At 38.0% G+C, this 19,826-nt stretch overlaps 1 protein-coding gene across 3 annotated transcripts in view; it reads right to left on the reverse strand.

Annotated features, from left to right (window-relative positions):
• Positions 1-19,826, reverse strand: part of SIPA1L2 (signal induced proliferation associated 1 like 2) — a 147,509-nt gene that overhangs the window by 103,354 nt on the left and 24,329 nt on the right. For all 3 annotated transcript variants that reach the window (XM_064445701.1, XM_064445700.1, XM_064445699.1), the window contains exon 2: positions 13,693-13,760. The gene's annotated coding sequence lies outside the window, so the exon portion shown is untranslated. The remainder of the gene's footprint in view (positions 1-13,692; positions 13,761-19,826) is intronic.

Here is a 19,826-nt window from a genome sequence, read left to right on the forward strand (position 1 = left end):
GCTTGTTTTCTAAGCAACATTTATAACTACGTATTCCTGCTGTGTTGCAATGTAATTCAGATTCCAGTAAGAAATAAGTTCTCACTTCTCTGTTTAATACAGGGAAGTAAATTACATCTTACTGCAACAAGTCTGCGAAACAGAACCTCAGCCATCAACACCCCAGTGCAATTCCAAAACTACCGAGCAACTGGCGAAGCATCTAGAGGAAAGTTTACAGATCTCCACTTCACCCTCACCAAACACAGAAGCACTTAGAAACCAAAATACTCGTGTAACAGGAAAAAAAAAATTCTTCCCAGCTCTAGCTATCATCAGCATCTAATAATTGTAGACAAGACAACAGGAGCAGATCCCGAGTCTGGGCACTGGACATGTAGGCAGTACTTTTCCAGAAACATTTGCTTCCAGAGAAGGAATGACTACTACTTGACAGACCACATATGGTCAACTGAAAAATTTTTTAAACATGAATCAGTATCAAAACCAGATGTCTTCTGATTCAATTAATAAGTAGATTTCATAATAATTGAATAAAGAAGGTAGCATGTATGTTACGGAATATATTAAGTGTGAATGATACACTGCAGCAATTCGTCCATAGAATACATCCAGACACTTCCATCCTGCCTTTGTAAGGGTGTTTTTTGTAAGGGAGCACAAGAACTGAAAGTGCTCAAACAAAAAGAACCACGCACCCCCAATCCATCATACAGCCAGCCTTCATAGGAGGTATGGGATACCGGTTAGGCCTCCTTCCATGCTATGAAACAAGGTCACTTTGCAACGTTCTATAATTTAAACATAAATAGAGAAACATCTGTTTACACTGTGCTTAGCTCTACTTCTGACAACCAGAGAAGAAAAGCCAAGTAAAACTGTTTCGGTCAAGTCTTCACTGAGCAGTATGCCCAACATAGCTGGGCAGTTGCCAGGCTGAATGCTTAAGGGAAATGTATTTAAGGACAGAGCATCAAGGTGGTAACAACTGAATCAAGATAATGGGGGCTGTTGTCTGCATGCAGATCAGCATGGTTATTACGGGTTGAAAGGAGATGGTAAGTATATTCTAGTCAAAGCTGACACTTAGAAGTCAGTATGAGCAATAAAAACCCCTTAAGTTATATGCTAACAGTCCAGGCATGGACCTGGGAGAAGGAGGGGAAAAAAGAGGAAGAATATAAAGAGAACTGCTAGAGAAAATAGTTTTTAAGAGAACTAGACAATTAATTTAAGCACTACCAATGAATTCTAACTAAAATTACAATTTCCTTACCAGTGTTTCTTTCTACCTCTAAGTCTATACAACATCCAAAACAAATCAGTTTTGCTGTCTTTCTTCTACCCATCACCTGAGCAGGATTGCATTGCTCGATCCCTCAGGTTAGGAAACATATGAACACATATGCCTAAAATACCTACCAGATATAAATGTATGCACCAGCAGGGCCAGGAGGTTTGCATGTGCCAACTGAGCTCAGTTCTCTTTCTCTTCACCAACTACATGGATTGTGTGCACATAACCTTGTGGCTTAACAGAAGCAAAAGGAAAACAAGCTGTTGGACAATTATTTTATTGTTTTAGGGAAGGGATAAAATTATGACAGGAGAGAGTATTGCATTAGTGAGTGAAACAAAGAGAAGGAAAGAGTATGAGAAAGCTGCAGGAAAGAGAAGATGTTGCCAATGAGGGGCACATAGTATGTTATAATATTCCCAATTAAATGCACTCTATAACCAGCCCTACATCAACCATCTATTGATGCTATGGTCAATACTGGGGGTGGCAGGGCATGGATGGTTAATATGAGGGATTGATTTTTCTGGCAAAAGAAATAAAAAGAAATTCAGTTAAGATTTATTCATATTTCACTCAGCACCAAAGTAATAGATAAAAAAACCAAACTAATTTTAAATCAACCAGGTGAGTGAAGCATTACTACTACATCATCCCCTTCAGCTGGATATTCACAAAGAAGAGATATAAAATATTATGGAGGTTTTACTGGGATGGAATGCTCATTGTATCCCAATACTCCAAGGTACCATTATTCCTGAGAGTGCTTTACAGAAAAGGTCTATACCTCACGCGACCCTGAACAAGACACCTTATGTCCATACAGAATACTTGTTTATGTTTCTACAAGATCCTTCTAAAATAGTGTTAATGAGAATGAATAAAGGTAACTAACTTTTAAGTTTGAATCTCCTTGAACTAAAAAAAAAAGTAAGTTTTCTGCATGATGACTTTAAAAGTTTAGAAACTAACAAACTACATCTCTGCAAAAAGTTATTAATTATACCCCACATCCCAGCAGCACCAAAATACTCTCCAAGTTTTCAATTTTTGCTTCAGAAATGCAGTCACAGGTATAACTTCTCTAGGCCCTCTACTTTCTGCAGACTTGCAGCTGTTCTGCTGGCAACTGTTATATTGTTCTTCTGTCATGAATCTATCTGGTTTCAAATTGTGCTTTAATACATTTTTGTCAAAGCAGGAAACCTGAAGCTTCCGACAATGAAATAATTACTTCAGTATAGAGTTCCAGAAGCCACGCACACCTAACACAATGGAGAATTCTCTTAGTTTCCTCTGTGAGCTTAACCAAAAAAAGTACAAGGGCAACGGGAATACAAACATGGAGTTTCAAGACAAAAACATCTTATTTCATGAAACACACTTGTCAGCTACAACATAATTTCAGTATGCAGTCTGTCAGTTTTTATATTTTCACGGTTACTTCTTCAAAGAGACTCTCTGCCAACCTCCAAAAAAGAAAAAATGAAGTTTAACTTAACATAATAGCCTTCATTTTAACTTTTTAGCCACATCACTTCATCACCTTGATACCAAAATGTCAATCCCAGCAACTCATTGTAGTGGTAATCATCCTATGACAGAACAAGTTTCCTTTCTATCTCATCCAGCAACACCACACCGGTAACTTAAAATCTATCGTGGTTGCATGCATTAACCTGTTTGAGATAACACAGTACTTCAAACACTTATTTCTAATTGTGTAGTTTAAGAACACTGCTTCAAAGTCAAATGATATCAAACGCAAAGTGAGAGAGAGAGACCCAAAATTACCTTGCTAAATCTAAAAGTACCACAAATGCTGGCTGCCCTGGAGACCAAGTCAGCTGAAACGCATACAGCTGTCTTAATCCACACTCTTGCTCCTCCTCAAAGCTACCAACTGCCAAATGTAATCTAATAATTAGCATATGTAAAGCAAAACGGCTAGACTATGACATCAGTTTATCTGCTCCTTAGAAAACAGTTTTGAATTAAACCTGCAGCCCACTCTGACCTTCAAAATCCTAAGAAGAGCTTGCCAAAGAGAACAAAGCAGGAAAAAAAAAGAAATCTATGTACAGGTGAACTCTAAGTTTTAAAATGAGCAGGAAGATACTTCTAAACATTCTCCTCTTAAAAATAAAAAATAAAAAAATCCTACTTTAGGGAAAGATGAAAACAATCAGAGTCAAAAATCAAAGTTACATTCTTTGTATCTAGCTTCTAAACATGAGAGGAACATTCATGTCTAAGTAAGAGAAATTAAGTAAATGGCTGTTAATGTTGCTTTGGAGCCAACTGAAAAATACAGAAAGGCAAAGAAGAAATAGACAGTCTATCTAGTCTGTCAGTCACCCAAACATAATTAGCTGTTATCATCATTAACAATAATGAAGATCACTTTTCTGTACTCTCCAAGAGACAGATGACAAAAGGAAGGATGTCACATACAGAAATGGCCCAACTCCTCCTTTCTTCTAAGGAGAGAGTCAGTATGTATTCTTCACAAAAAGTAGATGAAACGGAAGCATGTTTTCCTGCCCCTTTTAGAAATAACCACTTCAAAAAATGTTTACAAATTCAGTTTATATTTTTGAGCAAACTTCGTTGTTGCAGTGACTTTGATCCTCAGCATTTGCTGGCACGTAGCCCTGCCCTGCCTGAAGCTGTCCAGAGCAGTTAATTTCACTGGTCTTAAAGATGACAGAGAAATCTCAACAAGAAAATCTTCCTGGGTGTTTTTTTTTTTTTTTTTTACATAGTATGACTCCTTTCCGTCCACATCATTTTCTCACACTTGCAATAAGACAAAACAGAAAAACTGTATACAAGCGGACACTAGATGAAGTGGAGGATCTGGGAAAATGTTGTATTCTTCCCCCCTGGGCTGCCATGCATGACAGAGTGCACACTCCGTTCATCAGGAGGAAATGTGACGAGGCAGCACATCAGGTTACTAGGCTAAACGACAAGAGTGAGATGGCAAGACAAAGTAAAAACTGCAAAAAGTCTAGCAGGTAAGAACTACGAAATATTGTTCAGAGCAAATGAATAATTTTTTAGAGGACTAACAAAGATAAACCACATACTTCTGAGATTTCTATTTTTGAAACTAGATGCTTCCTCGCCTCCTGCTCCCTCCTCCCCCCCTGCCATCTTTACAAATAGGCAGGGCTCAGAGTGTGCTGGGTTAATAACCAGACCAAGTCAGCCTGCAAGAGATTATTTTATGCTGTCTGCATTTTTCAGATAGCAGTGGATGTGACAGGCTACCCAAGAGAAGACCAAATATAACAAGAGGTCTTCTGTATCATATTATCAATATTTTAAGACTAAAATTTACTGAGAACAAGAACTTAGACATTCCACAGACAGGGTGAAAATATTACAGCCTAGCCAGTTTCACAAAATTCAAAGCACAGCTAGTTTTTTAGACAATCCATTTTGACCCTGAAAAATGCTTCCAAAACATCATTAAATCTTTCTCCCTAATGAACTGAGCCTGAAAAACATTCTGATGTCTATTACCCTGCTACCTAAGCTCACTAACCAAGGAATAAATGACCTGAGCATTTTCCCTACAACTTGATTAAGAATGAGCTGCAAGTGACCTTGATTTAATCTTTTTAATTCATGGAATTTATCAATATGTTCTATCTTTTTTCTGTTTGGAAAATACACATCAATTTCTCCCCTTCTCCTATAAGCTTTTTTCAGAATCACATAGGATCACTGAATAGTTGAGGTTGGAAAGGACCACTGGAGGTTATCTAGCCCAAATGCTCTGCCCAAGCTGGGTCAGATAGATTGGCTGCTCAAGGCCATGTCTGGTCAGGTTTTAAATATCTTGAGGGATGAAGAATCCACAACCTCTCCTGGAAGCCTGTTCCAGTGCCTGACCACTCTCGCAATAGAAGTCTTTTCTTATGTTCAGATGAAATTTCACATATTTCAATTTATGCCCTTTGCCTCTTGTCCTGTCACTGAACACCACTGAAAAGAGCTCGGTTCTATCCATTTTACACCCTCCCTTCAAGTAGTTATACATTGAAGACATCCCCCCTGAGCCTCCTCTAGGCCAAACAGTCCAACTCACTCAGCCTTTCCCTATATGAGAGATGCTTCAGCCCCTTAACCTTCTTTGTGGCCCACACTGGATGCTCTCCAGTATGTCCATATCTCTCTTGTACTGGGAAACACAGAACGGGACACAGCATTCCAAGTGTGGCCTCACCAGCGCTGAGGGGTAGGACCGCATCCCTCAGCTTGCTGGCAACACTCTTCCTCATACAGCCTAGAACACCGTTAGCCACCTTTGCCACAAGGATGCATTGCTGGCTCATGTTCAACTCGCTGTCCACCCAAATCTCCAGGTCCTTTCCTGCAGCGCTGCTTTCCAGATGGTTGACCTCCAAGTATGTACTGGTTCATGGGGTTACTTCTCCCCAGCTGCAGAATTTGGCACCCTCCTTTGTTTAACTAGGCTTCTCCTCTGCCCATTTTTCCAGCCTGTCAGGGTCCCTCTGGATGGTAGCCCAACCGTCTGGGATACCGCACAGTCCTCCTGGTTTTGTATCATCAGCAAACTTGCTGCGGGTGCACGCAGTCCCACCATCTGGATCACTAATGAGGACGTTAACACAGTACTGAACCCAGCAGCAGCCCCGAGGGTACACCACTAGTAACTGGCCTCTGGCTGGACTCTGTGCTGCTGGTCACAACCCTCTGAGCCTGGCAGTTCAGCCTGTTTTCAGTCTATCTCACTGTCCATTTATCAAGACCATCTCCCCTCATCCACCAAGCTCACCAACTCATCACAAAAGGCTATCAGGTGGGTTAAGCAGGATTTTCCCTTTCTAAATCCATGCTCAATACTCCCAGTCACATTCTTATCCACCATGTATCTGGAAATACCTTCCAGGATTACTGGCTCTGTCACCTTCACAGGGATAGGCAAGGCTGATCTGCCTGTACTTCTCCGGATCCTTCCTGGACACTTGTTCTTCTCCACTCTCCAGGAACACCTGCAAATTGCCATGACCTTTTGAAGAAAATCAAGAGTACCCTCACACTGACATCAGTCAGCTCCCTCAGCATTCACGGGTGCATCCTACCAAGTCCCATGGACTTCTTTATGCTCAGTTTGTTTAAATATTCCTTAATTTAATCCTTCTCCATTGAAGGTAAATATTCCTTGCTCCACACTTTCTGGGGTTCCTGAAGGCTGGCTGGTCTTACCAGTGAAGACTAAGGTGAAAAATGTATTGAGTACTTCAGCATTTTTTGAGTCCTTTGTCACCAGATCCCCTACCCCGTTCATCTGTGGGCTCTTTTCCCCTAGCATTCCTTCTCCTGCTTATGTACTTGTAGCAGGTTTTTTGTTGCCCTTCACATATTTCACCAGCTTTAGTTCCAGAACGGCTTTGGCTCTCCCTGAATAATTTTCAAATTCTTGTATTGGTTTAATTTCTCATCTCTCCCATTCTGTTACATGTTGTATTTCTCCTTTTTTTTTTTTTTCTGAGAATTCTCTCCTTCACAAATGTATAGCTCTTTTTTTACAACCTTCCCACTCATCCTGCATAGTTCTGGTACCAACCAAAACCAAGCTCATAGCATATGTTTTTGGCTCATCATTCAGTTTGTCTTCAAAAGTATTTGCATTAATTCTTAATTATTTCAAATATTTAATTAGAGATATTTTTCTGCATGAGCCAGAAACAAAGGACTTAATTTACCATAATTTATTGTAATCCTTCATTTTGTATAAAAGAACAATACACAATTCATTTTACTGAAATAAATTAGATTATATGAATTAAGAGACCAAGATTGTGTGCATCCTTTCCCCCCTCCCTCCTGACAACTTTCATTCAGTTCTTTTTATCTGGTTATTAGGGCATTTGTTGTTTCTTCTTACATCTTTTTAGCATATACCAGTGGTGCATCAGTCTCTTCTTCAAAGCAAAAATAGATACTGCATTGGTTGAGGGCTAAGGAAAAAAAAAGGTTTCTGCTTTTTTTTTTTTTTTTTTTTTTTTTTTAAATTAGCCATCTCTTTCCCCTCTAAGACTCATCACTTTCCAACTCCTGATCCTAGCTATCCCTTCCCTTACACCCAACCTGCCAACACTCCTTTTTTCCCCCTGCCCTCTCCAAAAGAGCTGGCACAAACCACAAATCAGTAAGCTCTTCTGTTTTATTAACTTGCACATTAATCCACCTTGACTCCTATTTTTGGTGAACCTCACTAATAATGCATGCCTTGACAGTAAGAAGCACTAGTTGACTGCTTGTGACCTCTATTATTTAGAGTGATACAGCATTTGAACAGCTGAAGAAGTCCTGCTACCTTTGAAAGTTCAGTAACCTGAAAGGACAGATCCAGCCAACCTAATAAATGGAATGTGGTTCCCAGAACCACAGACTTTGTGAAGCACAGCGCAGAGAAATCTAACATTGCACAGGTATATTTTTTTTTTGGCTCACTGTCTTTAGGAACTAAAATAGCCCTCTGCCTGAACTGGTAAGTCCTGGCAGTTTTACGACACTCAAAAGGGAACCAGACTGGCAAGACCAACTCTGCAGTTCGATATGATTTTACTAAAACAACCAACCAACCCGTAGCATTAATAGTACTTGTAGCATCTGATCTAATAACTTCTTAACAAAATACTGGATCACTCACCCATGACCTGTCCACCCAGGTGACAGCTGAAAGAACTATTATGACTATGTACTGCTCCAAAACTGAAGCATATAGCACGCTATGCCTTGAAAAATAAAGCAGCTTCATATTTTATTTATACTTAAGTATATTTTAATTATTCTCACAGAGGATAAAAAGGATAACAATCTGGAGATTCAAAAGGGATATTTGGGATATCGGACATCATATAGAATTACTGAATATATTACATTGCTATTGACAAAAATGGTATGTACCTATCTACATTTCTAGCTAGTTGTTTTTCGCTTACTAGTTAGAGCTAAAATAACGTCATCATTCCCTCATCACACCTGGAGTACTGTCTTCTGGGTTCCCAGTACAAGACAGACAAGGAATTACTGGAGCAAATCCAGCAAAGGGCCACTAAAATGATTAAGGGATTGGAGCATCTTTCACACAAGGAAAGGCTGAGAGAGCTGGGACTACTTGGCCTGGAGAAGAGAAGGCTCACAGGGGATCTTACCAGTGCCTGGTCGGGGGCGATGAAAAGGAAACCAGACTTCTCATTAGTGTTCGCTGACGGGATAGGAGGCAACAGGCAGAAACTGAAACACATGAAACTCCATCTCGACATAAGAAAACATGCTCATAAAAACAAAGAAATTTTTTTACTGTGAGAGTCAGACAACAGAACAGGTTGCCCAGAGAAGTTGTGGAGCCTCTACCCTTGAAGACATTTAAAACATGACTGGACTTGGCCCTGAGCAACCTCTTCTAGCTGACCATCCTAAAGCAGGAGGTTGAACTACATGGCCTCAATAGGTGCCCACCCACCTTTGCAGTTCTGTGATTTGTCTAATACAGTCCAGCTTCTGAAAACAATTTTCTATGCACCAAATGCGTGCTGTGTTTTCCATGAAAAAGTTATATCACACTATACATATATTATCGGATCAAATGTACTGCTATATGTTCTTTCTTTGCATTAGTTTCTGAAAATAGGGTATATTTATGCACAAACTACATTGTTCTATCTACCCCGATATCATAACGATCAACACCCTATACAACTGTCAGTAATTTACGTTTTAATTAATTCAAATGAATACATAAGCCTTTAGAAGCAGATTCCTTCCCAGGCCACAAACATACTACCACAATACCAAACTTCAAGAACGGGTAAGTTGTCCCACGTATGTGTGTCTCTATACAATAACTATCAGAAATAGGAAAGAATAGCAGTTCAGTAGCTAGTGGTTCAGTCTATCACTAGCTAAAGGTGAGGGGTGGACTTATTTTGTATTTATTTATTTTTATTATTATTATTACAAAGATATATGCCACTGGATGCAAAACTAAGATCAAATGCTGTATTTAGGTTTACTGTTTCTGTATTTGTCATCTATTTGGACACATGCTCCCAATCAAAAGGCCACCCAGGAAGCAGATAATGGCTTAGGCAAATATGGATAAGTTTATCACTTAAAGCTGACACTTATATATTCTGTGTGGTTGTACAGCCTCTAATGTTATTAATTGTTCCTCTGCCTTAACAGTATGTCTACAGACATAACGTAGGCCTCTGTGGTTGCAAGAGCTAAACAATCTAAGGAATTTAGATTCCTTTTTAAATAGTTGAAATCGTAAACATTTTTCAAACATTTAGTTTGGTGTCACCATTTTAAAAATACCTCTTAAACAAACCTTTTTTACTTTCCAGTGCTACCATTCTTTAATATATGGTTAACTACTTAACTTTATTCAGATACAAAACCACTATCAATTTTCTAGAATGAAAATAATTTCCTTTCTTTCTTATGCCTGTGCTTATGACAGAAAAAGAGTTCTTATGGTCTGCTAAATACTCTAGGGCTTACATATTTCAAAATCAGGATTACCAAGACTGCTAGTCAGTACCAGTGCTGCCATAATTGTAAGCTATACCCAGAGAATTATTTCACCATAAGCATTTTAGCAGCACATATGGAACAAAAACAAGCAAAAAATAAAAATCCATGTGTTTATGGATGAGCAAACCAGAAGTTTGTTCTCACAGCTGAAAACACCAATATTCCTTGTGTTACATACCTTGCAAATGATTAAAGCAAAGCACCTCATTAATGTATCAGCACATGCAAGATTAGACATCTGTAGTTCTCTTTTTTTCCCCAGCATTATTATATCACAACTACTATTACTTTGAACCATAGAAAGAGAGCAAAAGATAATTACAAATTATATTTTTCAGCTGCTTCTGGATTTTTTTTAAAAGCTACTGTGCCTTGGCTAAGTATACAGCCAAAAGATGAAGCAGATTAAATACTATGAGTGGTTATCACACAATACTAGACTACCTTTACCAGTGTTAAGTTCTTGTTTACTACATAATTAGCACTATTTAAATCTAGATATTCTTGACAACACATAATACAAAATATGTTACAATATCATCCTCTCAGACAGACTGTTTCTGGAGCAAAACACAGTTTATATGAAAAGTAGTAGGTAAGATTTGCAGAGGTATATTCTACACTGCCATTAATATAGCAGAGCTTCATCAGGTTCAGTAACACTGCGGTCTTGTGATCTTTCATATTACAGAACAGACCATTTATTGAAAAATGGAGTCTTAGATAAGAAGGGGAAAGAATCTATTAAGTTGATGTGAGCAAAGGAAGCCACTTAAAGCCTGATAAGCGATAACAGGCAGCTATTGAGCATCCACCGCATTTAGCCGCTGCAGCGCACGAAGGGCAGGGGGGCTCAGGTGGCTGGACCGAAAGTTCAATTTTGTTTCTTGCACCAAAGCATAAGCCAACTATGCCAAACCACTGGCAAGGAAGGTCCATTATTCAGACTCTCCTTAATCTATGATTCTTTGAATAGATTGACAAACCTGTACAGAATCCAAAACCTGTTATTGTACTTCATACAAATCTCTGAATGCATAATAAATTTAAAATAAAATTAAAGAAGAAAGCAGTTCTTCCAGCATTTATTTTTCCTCCTGGAAACAATATGTAGCTGGAAATTAAAGTTAAAAATTTTACTGGTATCATCCATACGATACAGACAGAAAACCGCTATAATGGAAAGAAACGTACAAACTGCAGTTGCAGGTAGAGTGTTATAAAGTATAAAGCAGAAACTATCTCCAAGCCCGCATTCGGAACATCTGGAATATTCTGGAAGGACAGCCTGTCCTGTATCTTCAACAGGCACAGGTACTTCACAAGCAGCTGTTAGAAATTCTGCCCTCTCTGCTCTGCCTCCCACGTTCGGCTGGCCTCCCTAGTCAGGTACCTCCTCTACGCTGCAGATGTCCGTCATGGGAACTACATGACTACACCTGCCTCAGTCAGAAAGAAAACTATTGCCTCACACCAGATGCCGCCTCATCAGAGAAGCTGGCCACCAGCACGGGCATTTGGTGCTTAGAGCACCAGCTTTTACCAGCTTGGTTTGCCTCCTAGGCAAACACAGCTTAGCGTTGAACTTACAAACAATATGAGATTTAGGGACAGTTCCATTGAAAAAAGATTCCACTTTTATTTATCTGCCCCAAAATAGGAATATTTTAGAAAAAAACAGATCATGCAAAATAAGATTTTGTCAGAAAACAGAAGTTTCTAACCAGCTTCAGTAATGATCTTTTACACCCTTCCTGTGTAAAAGAACATCGACTAGTGGAGCACTGCAGAAGTACAGTGCTTGAAAGGACTAGTAATTAAGAGACTAGGATGAATACAATAAGAATATGAAGCATAACACATATTTATAATATAAATTTTTATATAAACACGCTATAAATTATTCTACTTTTACAAAACATTTCAGTTATAAAAATGATCAGGAATAAAGCTGAATTAGACTAGTTTCTCAGAGCATGTACTTATTTTCCTAAGTATAAATATATATCATTCCTTTTTTTGTGCTTTGTGCAGAAACGAGAAGAGTGACTACTACAAAAATTAGCAGCGTAGCTTAGAAGATTACCTAAAACTTCTGTGTCTACTTTTAACCTGATTTGATTTCACATTGATCATATCCTCATAATATTATTAATCTAGAAAGGAGGGAGGTAGAAGGGACTCAACTTTCCCTTCTTCCCTCCACCAAATGTGCCCATTACATGGAAAGAAGGAACACGAGTACAGCACTTCTTCCTATGACACCCACTGAAGGGTAACTTCAGTGCTAACACAGAAGTGGGAAAATTTTAAAAGCTTCTCTTAAACAAAAGTTTTCAGCATTTTACTTTCCTACTTTCCCCTACAGCACCTGTAAAATTGTGAAATCCTAACTTATACTAAAGTGTAGCCTTAAATCTACAAATATTTATTAGCTCTTACCTTTAATTTTTGGTACACACACCTCCGATAAGTGTTTGACATTAGACTGCCCCAGGAACGTTGAATGAGCCACAAGACATGGTGCCCTGTACCATTCTATTTCTTCTCTACAAAAGAAACCTCCCACAACTATTTCTCCCTCTCACTATTGTCTCTCTCACCTTGTGATATGATAAATCCATAATGCTAATTTTGCACATATATCATTGCTTTCCTTTTCATCTATCTTTTTTCTAAGTTTGTTAAAGACTGAAAGCATAATTCTTAAATTCTTACAAGTCTCACACAATTATACACAATTTATTTTCCACTGCTTATCATTATCGATATGATACTGCATTCTTCAAACAAGAGTAGTTACAGTACATGATTACAGTGTCTGACAGTGACCAGATTACTAGATATACTAAGTGAAGAATTATTCATGTGGCAGATTTCCTTCTAGACTGTAGTATTCTTGGTGAACCCATGGAGCGAAAGTAGAATGAATGAATTTGATCAAGTTTTTCAAGTTTGTATTGAAATACTTCCCAAATGTCTGCATGATGTTGAAAGTAAACAATTTACCTATAAAACCCCAAAAGCAGATTTTATTCAGAAGTCAACATGCACGCACACGTGGGCAGGAAGGTGTTTATCCCCCACTAAATTATTCATTTCTTCACTGTGCTGCAGGGAGTGTGTCTTCATTAGATGACAGGTTGTGTTCAGCCAACATGAAGTATTTCTAAACCTGGGCCATACACTTGAACTATAAAGCAACCTAGCTGGACTAGATCGAGGAGTTTGCAGAATTAGGAACTATAGGAGGATGACTGCACCTCAACTCCTGTTGTTTCAGAAAATATCAAGATAACATGATTTTTGGCAACTGTAGGCTCAGGATTTTCTACAAGCAGCCTAACCAGCCCTTACAAAGGATACTCTTTTGGCATATTATGCTAGTATCTATTTCTGGTCATATTAGCTCTTTCCCAGAGGAAGACCAAGCTAAAAATTTCCACATCACCAAAATTATGATTTTATTTTTGGCTTACCCAATGCATTAAGGAACGCCATCATCTTTCTGTATAATAACAGCTGTGTAATAAATGTCACTCAAAGTGATTGTATCATACACTTCAATATTAATGACAGGCAACCTGCCAAGTTACAGACCTCAAAAAAGACTGAACTTCACTTGTACGCTGAGCCATATAAATGATTCTCTTATGGGTTTGTTAAGATGCTTTAGATATCCCAAAGAAATCTAGTTTGCGAGATGTCAAACATCAAGACAGACAGTAGCACAATTGCCTTTTTATTTAAAAGGTAAGGTAGTACTACATATACTAATATTACATTTGTCACTGGTTAGGAATTATGCTTACCTTTGGCTAGAGGGATTCCCAAAAGATGCAAGTCACTTTTTTTTCTGATATCAGTAAAAGGGAGACACCTGCAAGTCAAATGAGAAAGGTTTGGGTTTTTTTATTTTTAGGTGAACATGTCCACCTTATGACACAAAGGCACAAGTAAAAACAATACTCTTAAATGAACACTTGTGTAAAATGAGAATCTACTAATTTATACATGAAAATACAATATCAAGAACAACTCGATGGCTTTAAAATTCAGCCTTGTGTAACACATACCACACGTACGCGTTGCAACAGAGGATTTAAAGCCATTATCTGTGTAAGTTCCTGCAAACTGCAAAAAAAAAGCTTTGCTAGGGGAAGAGGTCATGAACCAGTAGCTGCTGAACCATCAGACTGTTTCATTATGACTCTTCAAAGGTCACAATGAAGGGCCCACAACTATTCCTAGACCCTTATTATATTTAGCCACTTGCGTATTAATATTTTCAGTTACGAGCCTGAGAAAAACTCATGAAGTTCCATAAAATGTTTTGAGGGAAGATCGTAGTCAGTTCATCTAAAAAGTTTAGAAACATTCTATGAGAATCTGCGGGATGGCCTACAGCCCATCAAGTATCTAACACTGCAAGCTGCAATTTGACAGACAGAAAAAAAAAGTAAGTGCAAAGTAAAAAATATTTTAGATATGTCTGTCTGATCAACATACGGAGATGTAGAACATAAAACTATCACGTGCCAATGAGGTGATTTGGTTTTCTATATTATATCTGTGCTAACACAGTTTCAATGGGAGTTCATTTTAGCACAACCTCAGGTAGTAAAATCTATGTTGAAATTAGACAATGTTACATTCATATTGAAAGAAAGGAGAAAGAACACACACAGAGCAGGAAAAGATGTTATTTCCTGTACTAAATCACCACCACAGGGGTAAAAATAATTCTAGTAAGTATTTTACAGGTTAGTGCATACAATGGAAAAGAACAAAGCCTCAAAATCCTGAGTCAGCTGCAAATCTAGGTATTACAGACATCAGTAACATAAACAAAGAGACCTGTACAGATGGAATGCAGGACAGTTTACTACTATCCTTATTTTAGGCCTAGCCAAAACCAGGCAGCCACTTAAGTCTACTTTAACCAGTATGCTCACGGTAGCAAGTATCTCCTGCTGTAGTTATAACCTAGAGCTTAGCAAACACTCTCGCCAGTGCAGCTTTTATAAGAGAGCTAAAACAAAACTAAACTATACCAGTAGTAGTGTTGATCAACATCATTAGATAACTAACCTGTTTGCCGTGGAAGACAAAATTAAAAAAAACAGGTTATTAAAAAGAAAAAAATCTAATTCCTAATTTATTACACCTGATGAAGACAAATTTCAAACATAAGCCTCACTCAAGTAAAAGCTGAAACTAAAGTCAGCGACAAACATTTTAACTTTTTTATTCATGAATCCTGGAAGAACAAACTTGAGAACACAGTAACAACATCTAAAACCTGTAAGAAATGAGTATCCAAATTGTAAACAATCCTTGCATATGGTGACAAATGCAAGGAAGTCCAGCAGGACAGATTTTGTTTTCTCACCTAGGTTATTGCTGGGAGCAAAACTCTATATCCTTGTACAAGTTTTAGGCTGGCATGTCTTTTAGTCTAATCTAACAAACCAGAGACAACAATTTAAAACAAGGATTATCACAGTTTAGAAGTTATACGCATACTTTTGTATACAAGTCCATACTTTATATGGTTTTTTTTATATACAAGTTCATACTGTGATCTCATAGCGTCACTGTGAGACAGACTGTTGTTCCGATGTAAAACTGAAATTGAATCAAGTGTGTGTATAAATATATATATATATATATAAAAGAGACAACAAAATTGTCAAAAAGCCTCTCCAGACAGATAAGCATAATCAAAATCCATTCTTATTTTCCAATAGGAGCCTCTGGACTCATAAATTCTATTATCTGGATTAGAGGAAACATCAGACATTAATCAACACAGAGGAAGAACCAGAAAAGTAAATACATGGGAAGAAAACAATTGCAAAAATGGAAAATAAATTTTTTAGAATGGCTATGGAATCTGGTCAATTTACAAAAAGAAACTGGTTTCAATTTTCTATAAATAAATTTTTGAAAATATTATCATTATTAGTGTCTTTCTGACAGAAAAGGCAGATATCTTCATACATTGCAAATCACTAGGAATGCAAGCTTCAAAATATCGGTCTCAAAGACAATTTCCAGATCATCTATTTATGGGAGTAGAAAGTGGAATCAATTGACCCACAGAGTAAAGTAGGATTTAGAGGGTTATGTAGTTCTTTTTGCTGCCTCACAAATGAGAAAACACTAGGGTTTGTCCACATAATTTTTTTTTTAATACAAAGTTCTTATACAGAAACACTGCATCAGGGAACAAATATTTAAGAACTGAAAAGAAAAATAATTTAATATGTTTTAAAAGTAACTCATGATTTCACCATCATTCTAAGAGTTTCCTTCATAACATCTTGCCCCTACATTCATGAGGGTCTACAAATGAAGAAAATACTCAAAACTCAATGCACATTCCTTTAAACTCACATAAAGTTACAAATTCTTAATCAGAAATCAGGAGAAATATGCTTATTACATCTGAGATCCCAATCACTCTGAAAAATTATGTTCAAAATTGTACATAGTCCAGCAAAATAAACTCCATGTAGCACCAAGGACTAGTAGTGCCTTGTGGAGTCATTTGGTCTAGCTCGTAGGATACTATTGGCATTTGTTCCTTCAAGACGGCAAACTTGTAAGAAGAAACCTCATGGTTTCCTCTACCCCTAGACAAAGTCTCACTCATGACTGCAGTAGCTCTTTTGGTAACAAGCTACCTAGAATGAAGGAGGAATTAAAAAATACAGAGAGAAAGCAAACAGGCAGACAGACACTTCGGGCCTAGAAGCGCGCAAACACAGACACATGCAAAGCCGCGGTTCTATTTCTTCTGTAAGGACAAAGACAGGGCACGCGCTCCGTTCACCAAGACATGCCAGAAGACAGACCGCTCTCAGCTGCCATTTACACCCACACGTGCACACACCCCAGTCGTCTTTGCCAAATTAGACTGAAATATGCAGACATTAGGATTTCTGTGTGAGGAACTGGATCCATCATGCAGGGAAAAAAAAATCATTTCTGTGACAGGGAACACTGCTGTTCAGGCTTTTTGTATTTAAGTACCCCTTTTGAAACTAAAAGCGGTTCGTCATCTATTAAATGAGCAAGATGTTTTACTTTCTTCATTTCCATGCTTACAATTGCCTTTTCTTGGTATTCAAGTATTAACTACTTACAATATATGGAGCAAAAGAAATGACAAAACGTGCTATAATAAATTTCCATTTTCAAGTGTAACTACAGTAAAAGAACTGCAGATAAAATAGATACCGTTAATGACAATAACATTGTATGCATATTTTCCCCTAGGTTGCTCAGTTTTATTGGCAAAGCTATCGTCTCTTATCGGTTTATATATAAGCCTGAGGTTTAAAGAAATCCAGATTATTCTATAATGCTTAAGCAGAATTTAGAGTTAAATACCTAATCCACAGTTCTTACTGTTGGTAAAGGTTCTGGCTGGTGCTACAGAAGATAAATGAAAATCAAATAGCTATTCGCAGAAATTAATTTTATAACCCAGGCAAGAATAAGATATCCTGATTCACACCAGAATTATAGTTAATATATTTCACAGGTGAAGCAGAACTTTGACAATATATACACTCTACACGTACATATGAAACCATTACTTTCAAGGAAAATCCAGTTATGACACTTGTCTAGCAAAGACAACTGCATTTTAGAGACAGCCAGCTGGAAGACAGATGTGCCAAGGTAACTTGAACCAGTAACTGAAGTATCAAAGGTGCTTGTTTTTAAATAAAAGCTGCATTCCATAACCGCTTAGCTTTTATTTTGAAGTATAGCCTGTATCTGATCAAGTTCCTACACTGATCACAAGTTACACATAGGATTTGGGAGCAAACCAAAACACTCCATGTCTTAACTCCTGCTTTGATTTCGGCAGCCAATGGGGGCATCTAGCACTTCTCGGGGTCAAGACTAAGCAATTACATGTATTTTGCTGTTTATTTCCCCTCCGAACACTAAACTCATTATAACTCCATCTAACTTCCAATATACCCAACACAATAGGCTGATCTCTGCAAAGGCACTTTTCCTTCCTTTCATACAGAAAATATCCTGTAAACAGCCTATTTCCCACTCTCCAAGTGACTCCTTTTGTTTACAGGAAGGAAAGGCAACAGAAATCTTGCCATAAAACAGTGAGAGCTAAAAAGTTCTGTTGCACTTCCGACTGTGCAGGTGTTTCATACATGAAATCTATTGTAATTCTTTACTTCAGAGAGAAAATATGCTGCTTCTTTTTGAAATACAGACTGAGAAATAGGAAACAATAAGATTAAGGAAGTAGGAACATGCTTTACTGTGAAACAAAACAAAGATATACAATAAACAAGCCATGAACCAGATCAACAATGTATTTTTCCCCCCTTAGCTCTGTATAATGAGACACAGGAAAACAAAAGGCACCAGGATTTAGAAAGTGAAATGTAATAAAAGCATGGACTCAAGAAAACAACAGATATCCCTGATCAGGCATTCACTTGCCTTGCGTCACATTCCAGTTCTCCCCAAACTCCACCCTCTGTCTTTCCTTTTTTCTTTTTTTTTTTTGTTGTTGTTCCTACTAAACACACTCAAAGTGTTTTTTTCAAGGCCCTAAACGTAAGCTGTACAAGGCAGTATCTTTGCTTTAAAATTTGTAAAACCTCTGGCTTTCATACATTGCCTTATGAACTGGCTTTCCTTCTATACCCATAAGTTCTTTCTTCATTTTATGCTGACCAGATAGATGTGTGCACATCAACGTTCCAGCCACCTCTGACTACAAAAAAATATATCCTCCCTTATTTGGCAAGCTTTTTTTAAATAACATTGCAACCACCATTTTTATTACGTCTATTTAAAACCCAAACTGGAATTCCCCATTTACAGATTTTTCTTGGACTCCATATTCTGAACTGCTGTCCCAAAGCCATGAGCACAATGAAGACCACTTATGTCTGGCCAGGATGCCTGGTACCCGAGTTTGTACGCTTGTTTGAGAGTTTCGAACATACCAATACCCATCATAGCAAGAATTACATTTATCGCTCTAAGATCTGTAATTCTCTGTTGCCTAGTAGTGTGTGGACAATTCAAATTCTAAGAGAAGTCAAGCAGATGAGGGCGCTAATCATGTAGGAGCCTACACGTACCACTCAGTTTAAAAGGAAATTGCTAATTTTATCGCTATCGCATACCATCACAGCACATCCATCACAAGTATTGTCACAATATAAAATTATATAAAACATAAAAAGATTATCACAAAGTTAAATTTGCCTCTCTACGGAAGGGATGCCTTATTTGATCCAGGCTGGCCTAGCCTCACCAGCTACAGGTCAGTTTGGAGATATTTCACCATCACAGTAAGCTTTGCTCCCAGTCCTACACACCAGTCCCTGTGCACGCAGCGAAGGAGGGATGCCTCCCCAGCAGATGCATTTCCAAGCTCTGAGCATCCAGCTGAGTGGAGCACAGGGAAGAGCATTCAGTTACCAGAGACACACTGCCCAAGCACCCGTCTCCTATCTTGAAGCAACAGCACGCCAGCTGGAAGGGCTGGGTGGGCCCAAGACAATTTGATGGTCATCAGACAGATCACCACTGTTTCAATCAAAACACTTTCAATGCAACATGCAATTACTTGGAGTTTGTTGAAAGCAGCTCTCCATACCAAGCTGAACTGTCACGTTATGTGATCAGCTACCTGGGAAAACAAATTATATCACTGCAGTCTGAATACTTCAAGAAAGATTTGCTAATTAAGGGCAATTAATTACATAGCAGTACTAATTTGAAAAGCAATATCCATTCAGCTTTTGTCTGCTTAAGTCTCAGACTGACTGTTGAGAGCAACTGTTTATGGAACCTGCTGAGCAGCCTGTAACTTTGGATGATCCTTTCTCTGATAAAAAAAGAGCACTTGGTAAGAAACATATAAGTGGACAGTGCAATACAC

Source organism: Phalacrocorax carbo, chromosome 3, assembly GCF_963921805.1.
Source record: "Phalacrocorax carbo chromosome 3, bPhaCar2.1, whole genome shotgun sequence".
Lineage (NCBI taxonomy): Eukaryota > Metazoa > Chordata > Aves > Suliformes > Phalacrocoracidae > Phalacrocorax > Phalacrocorax carbo.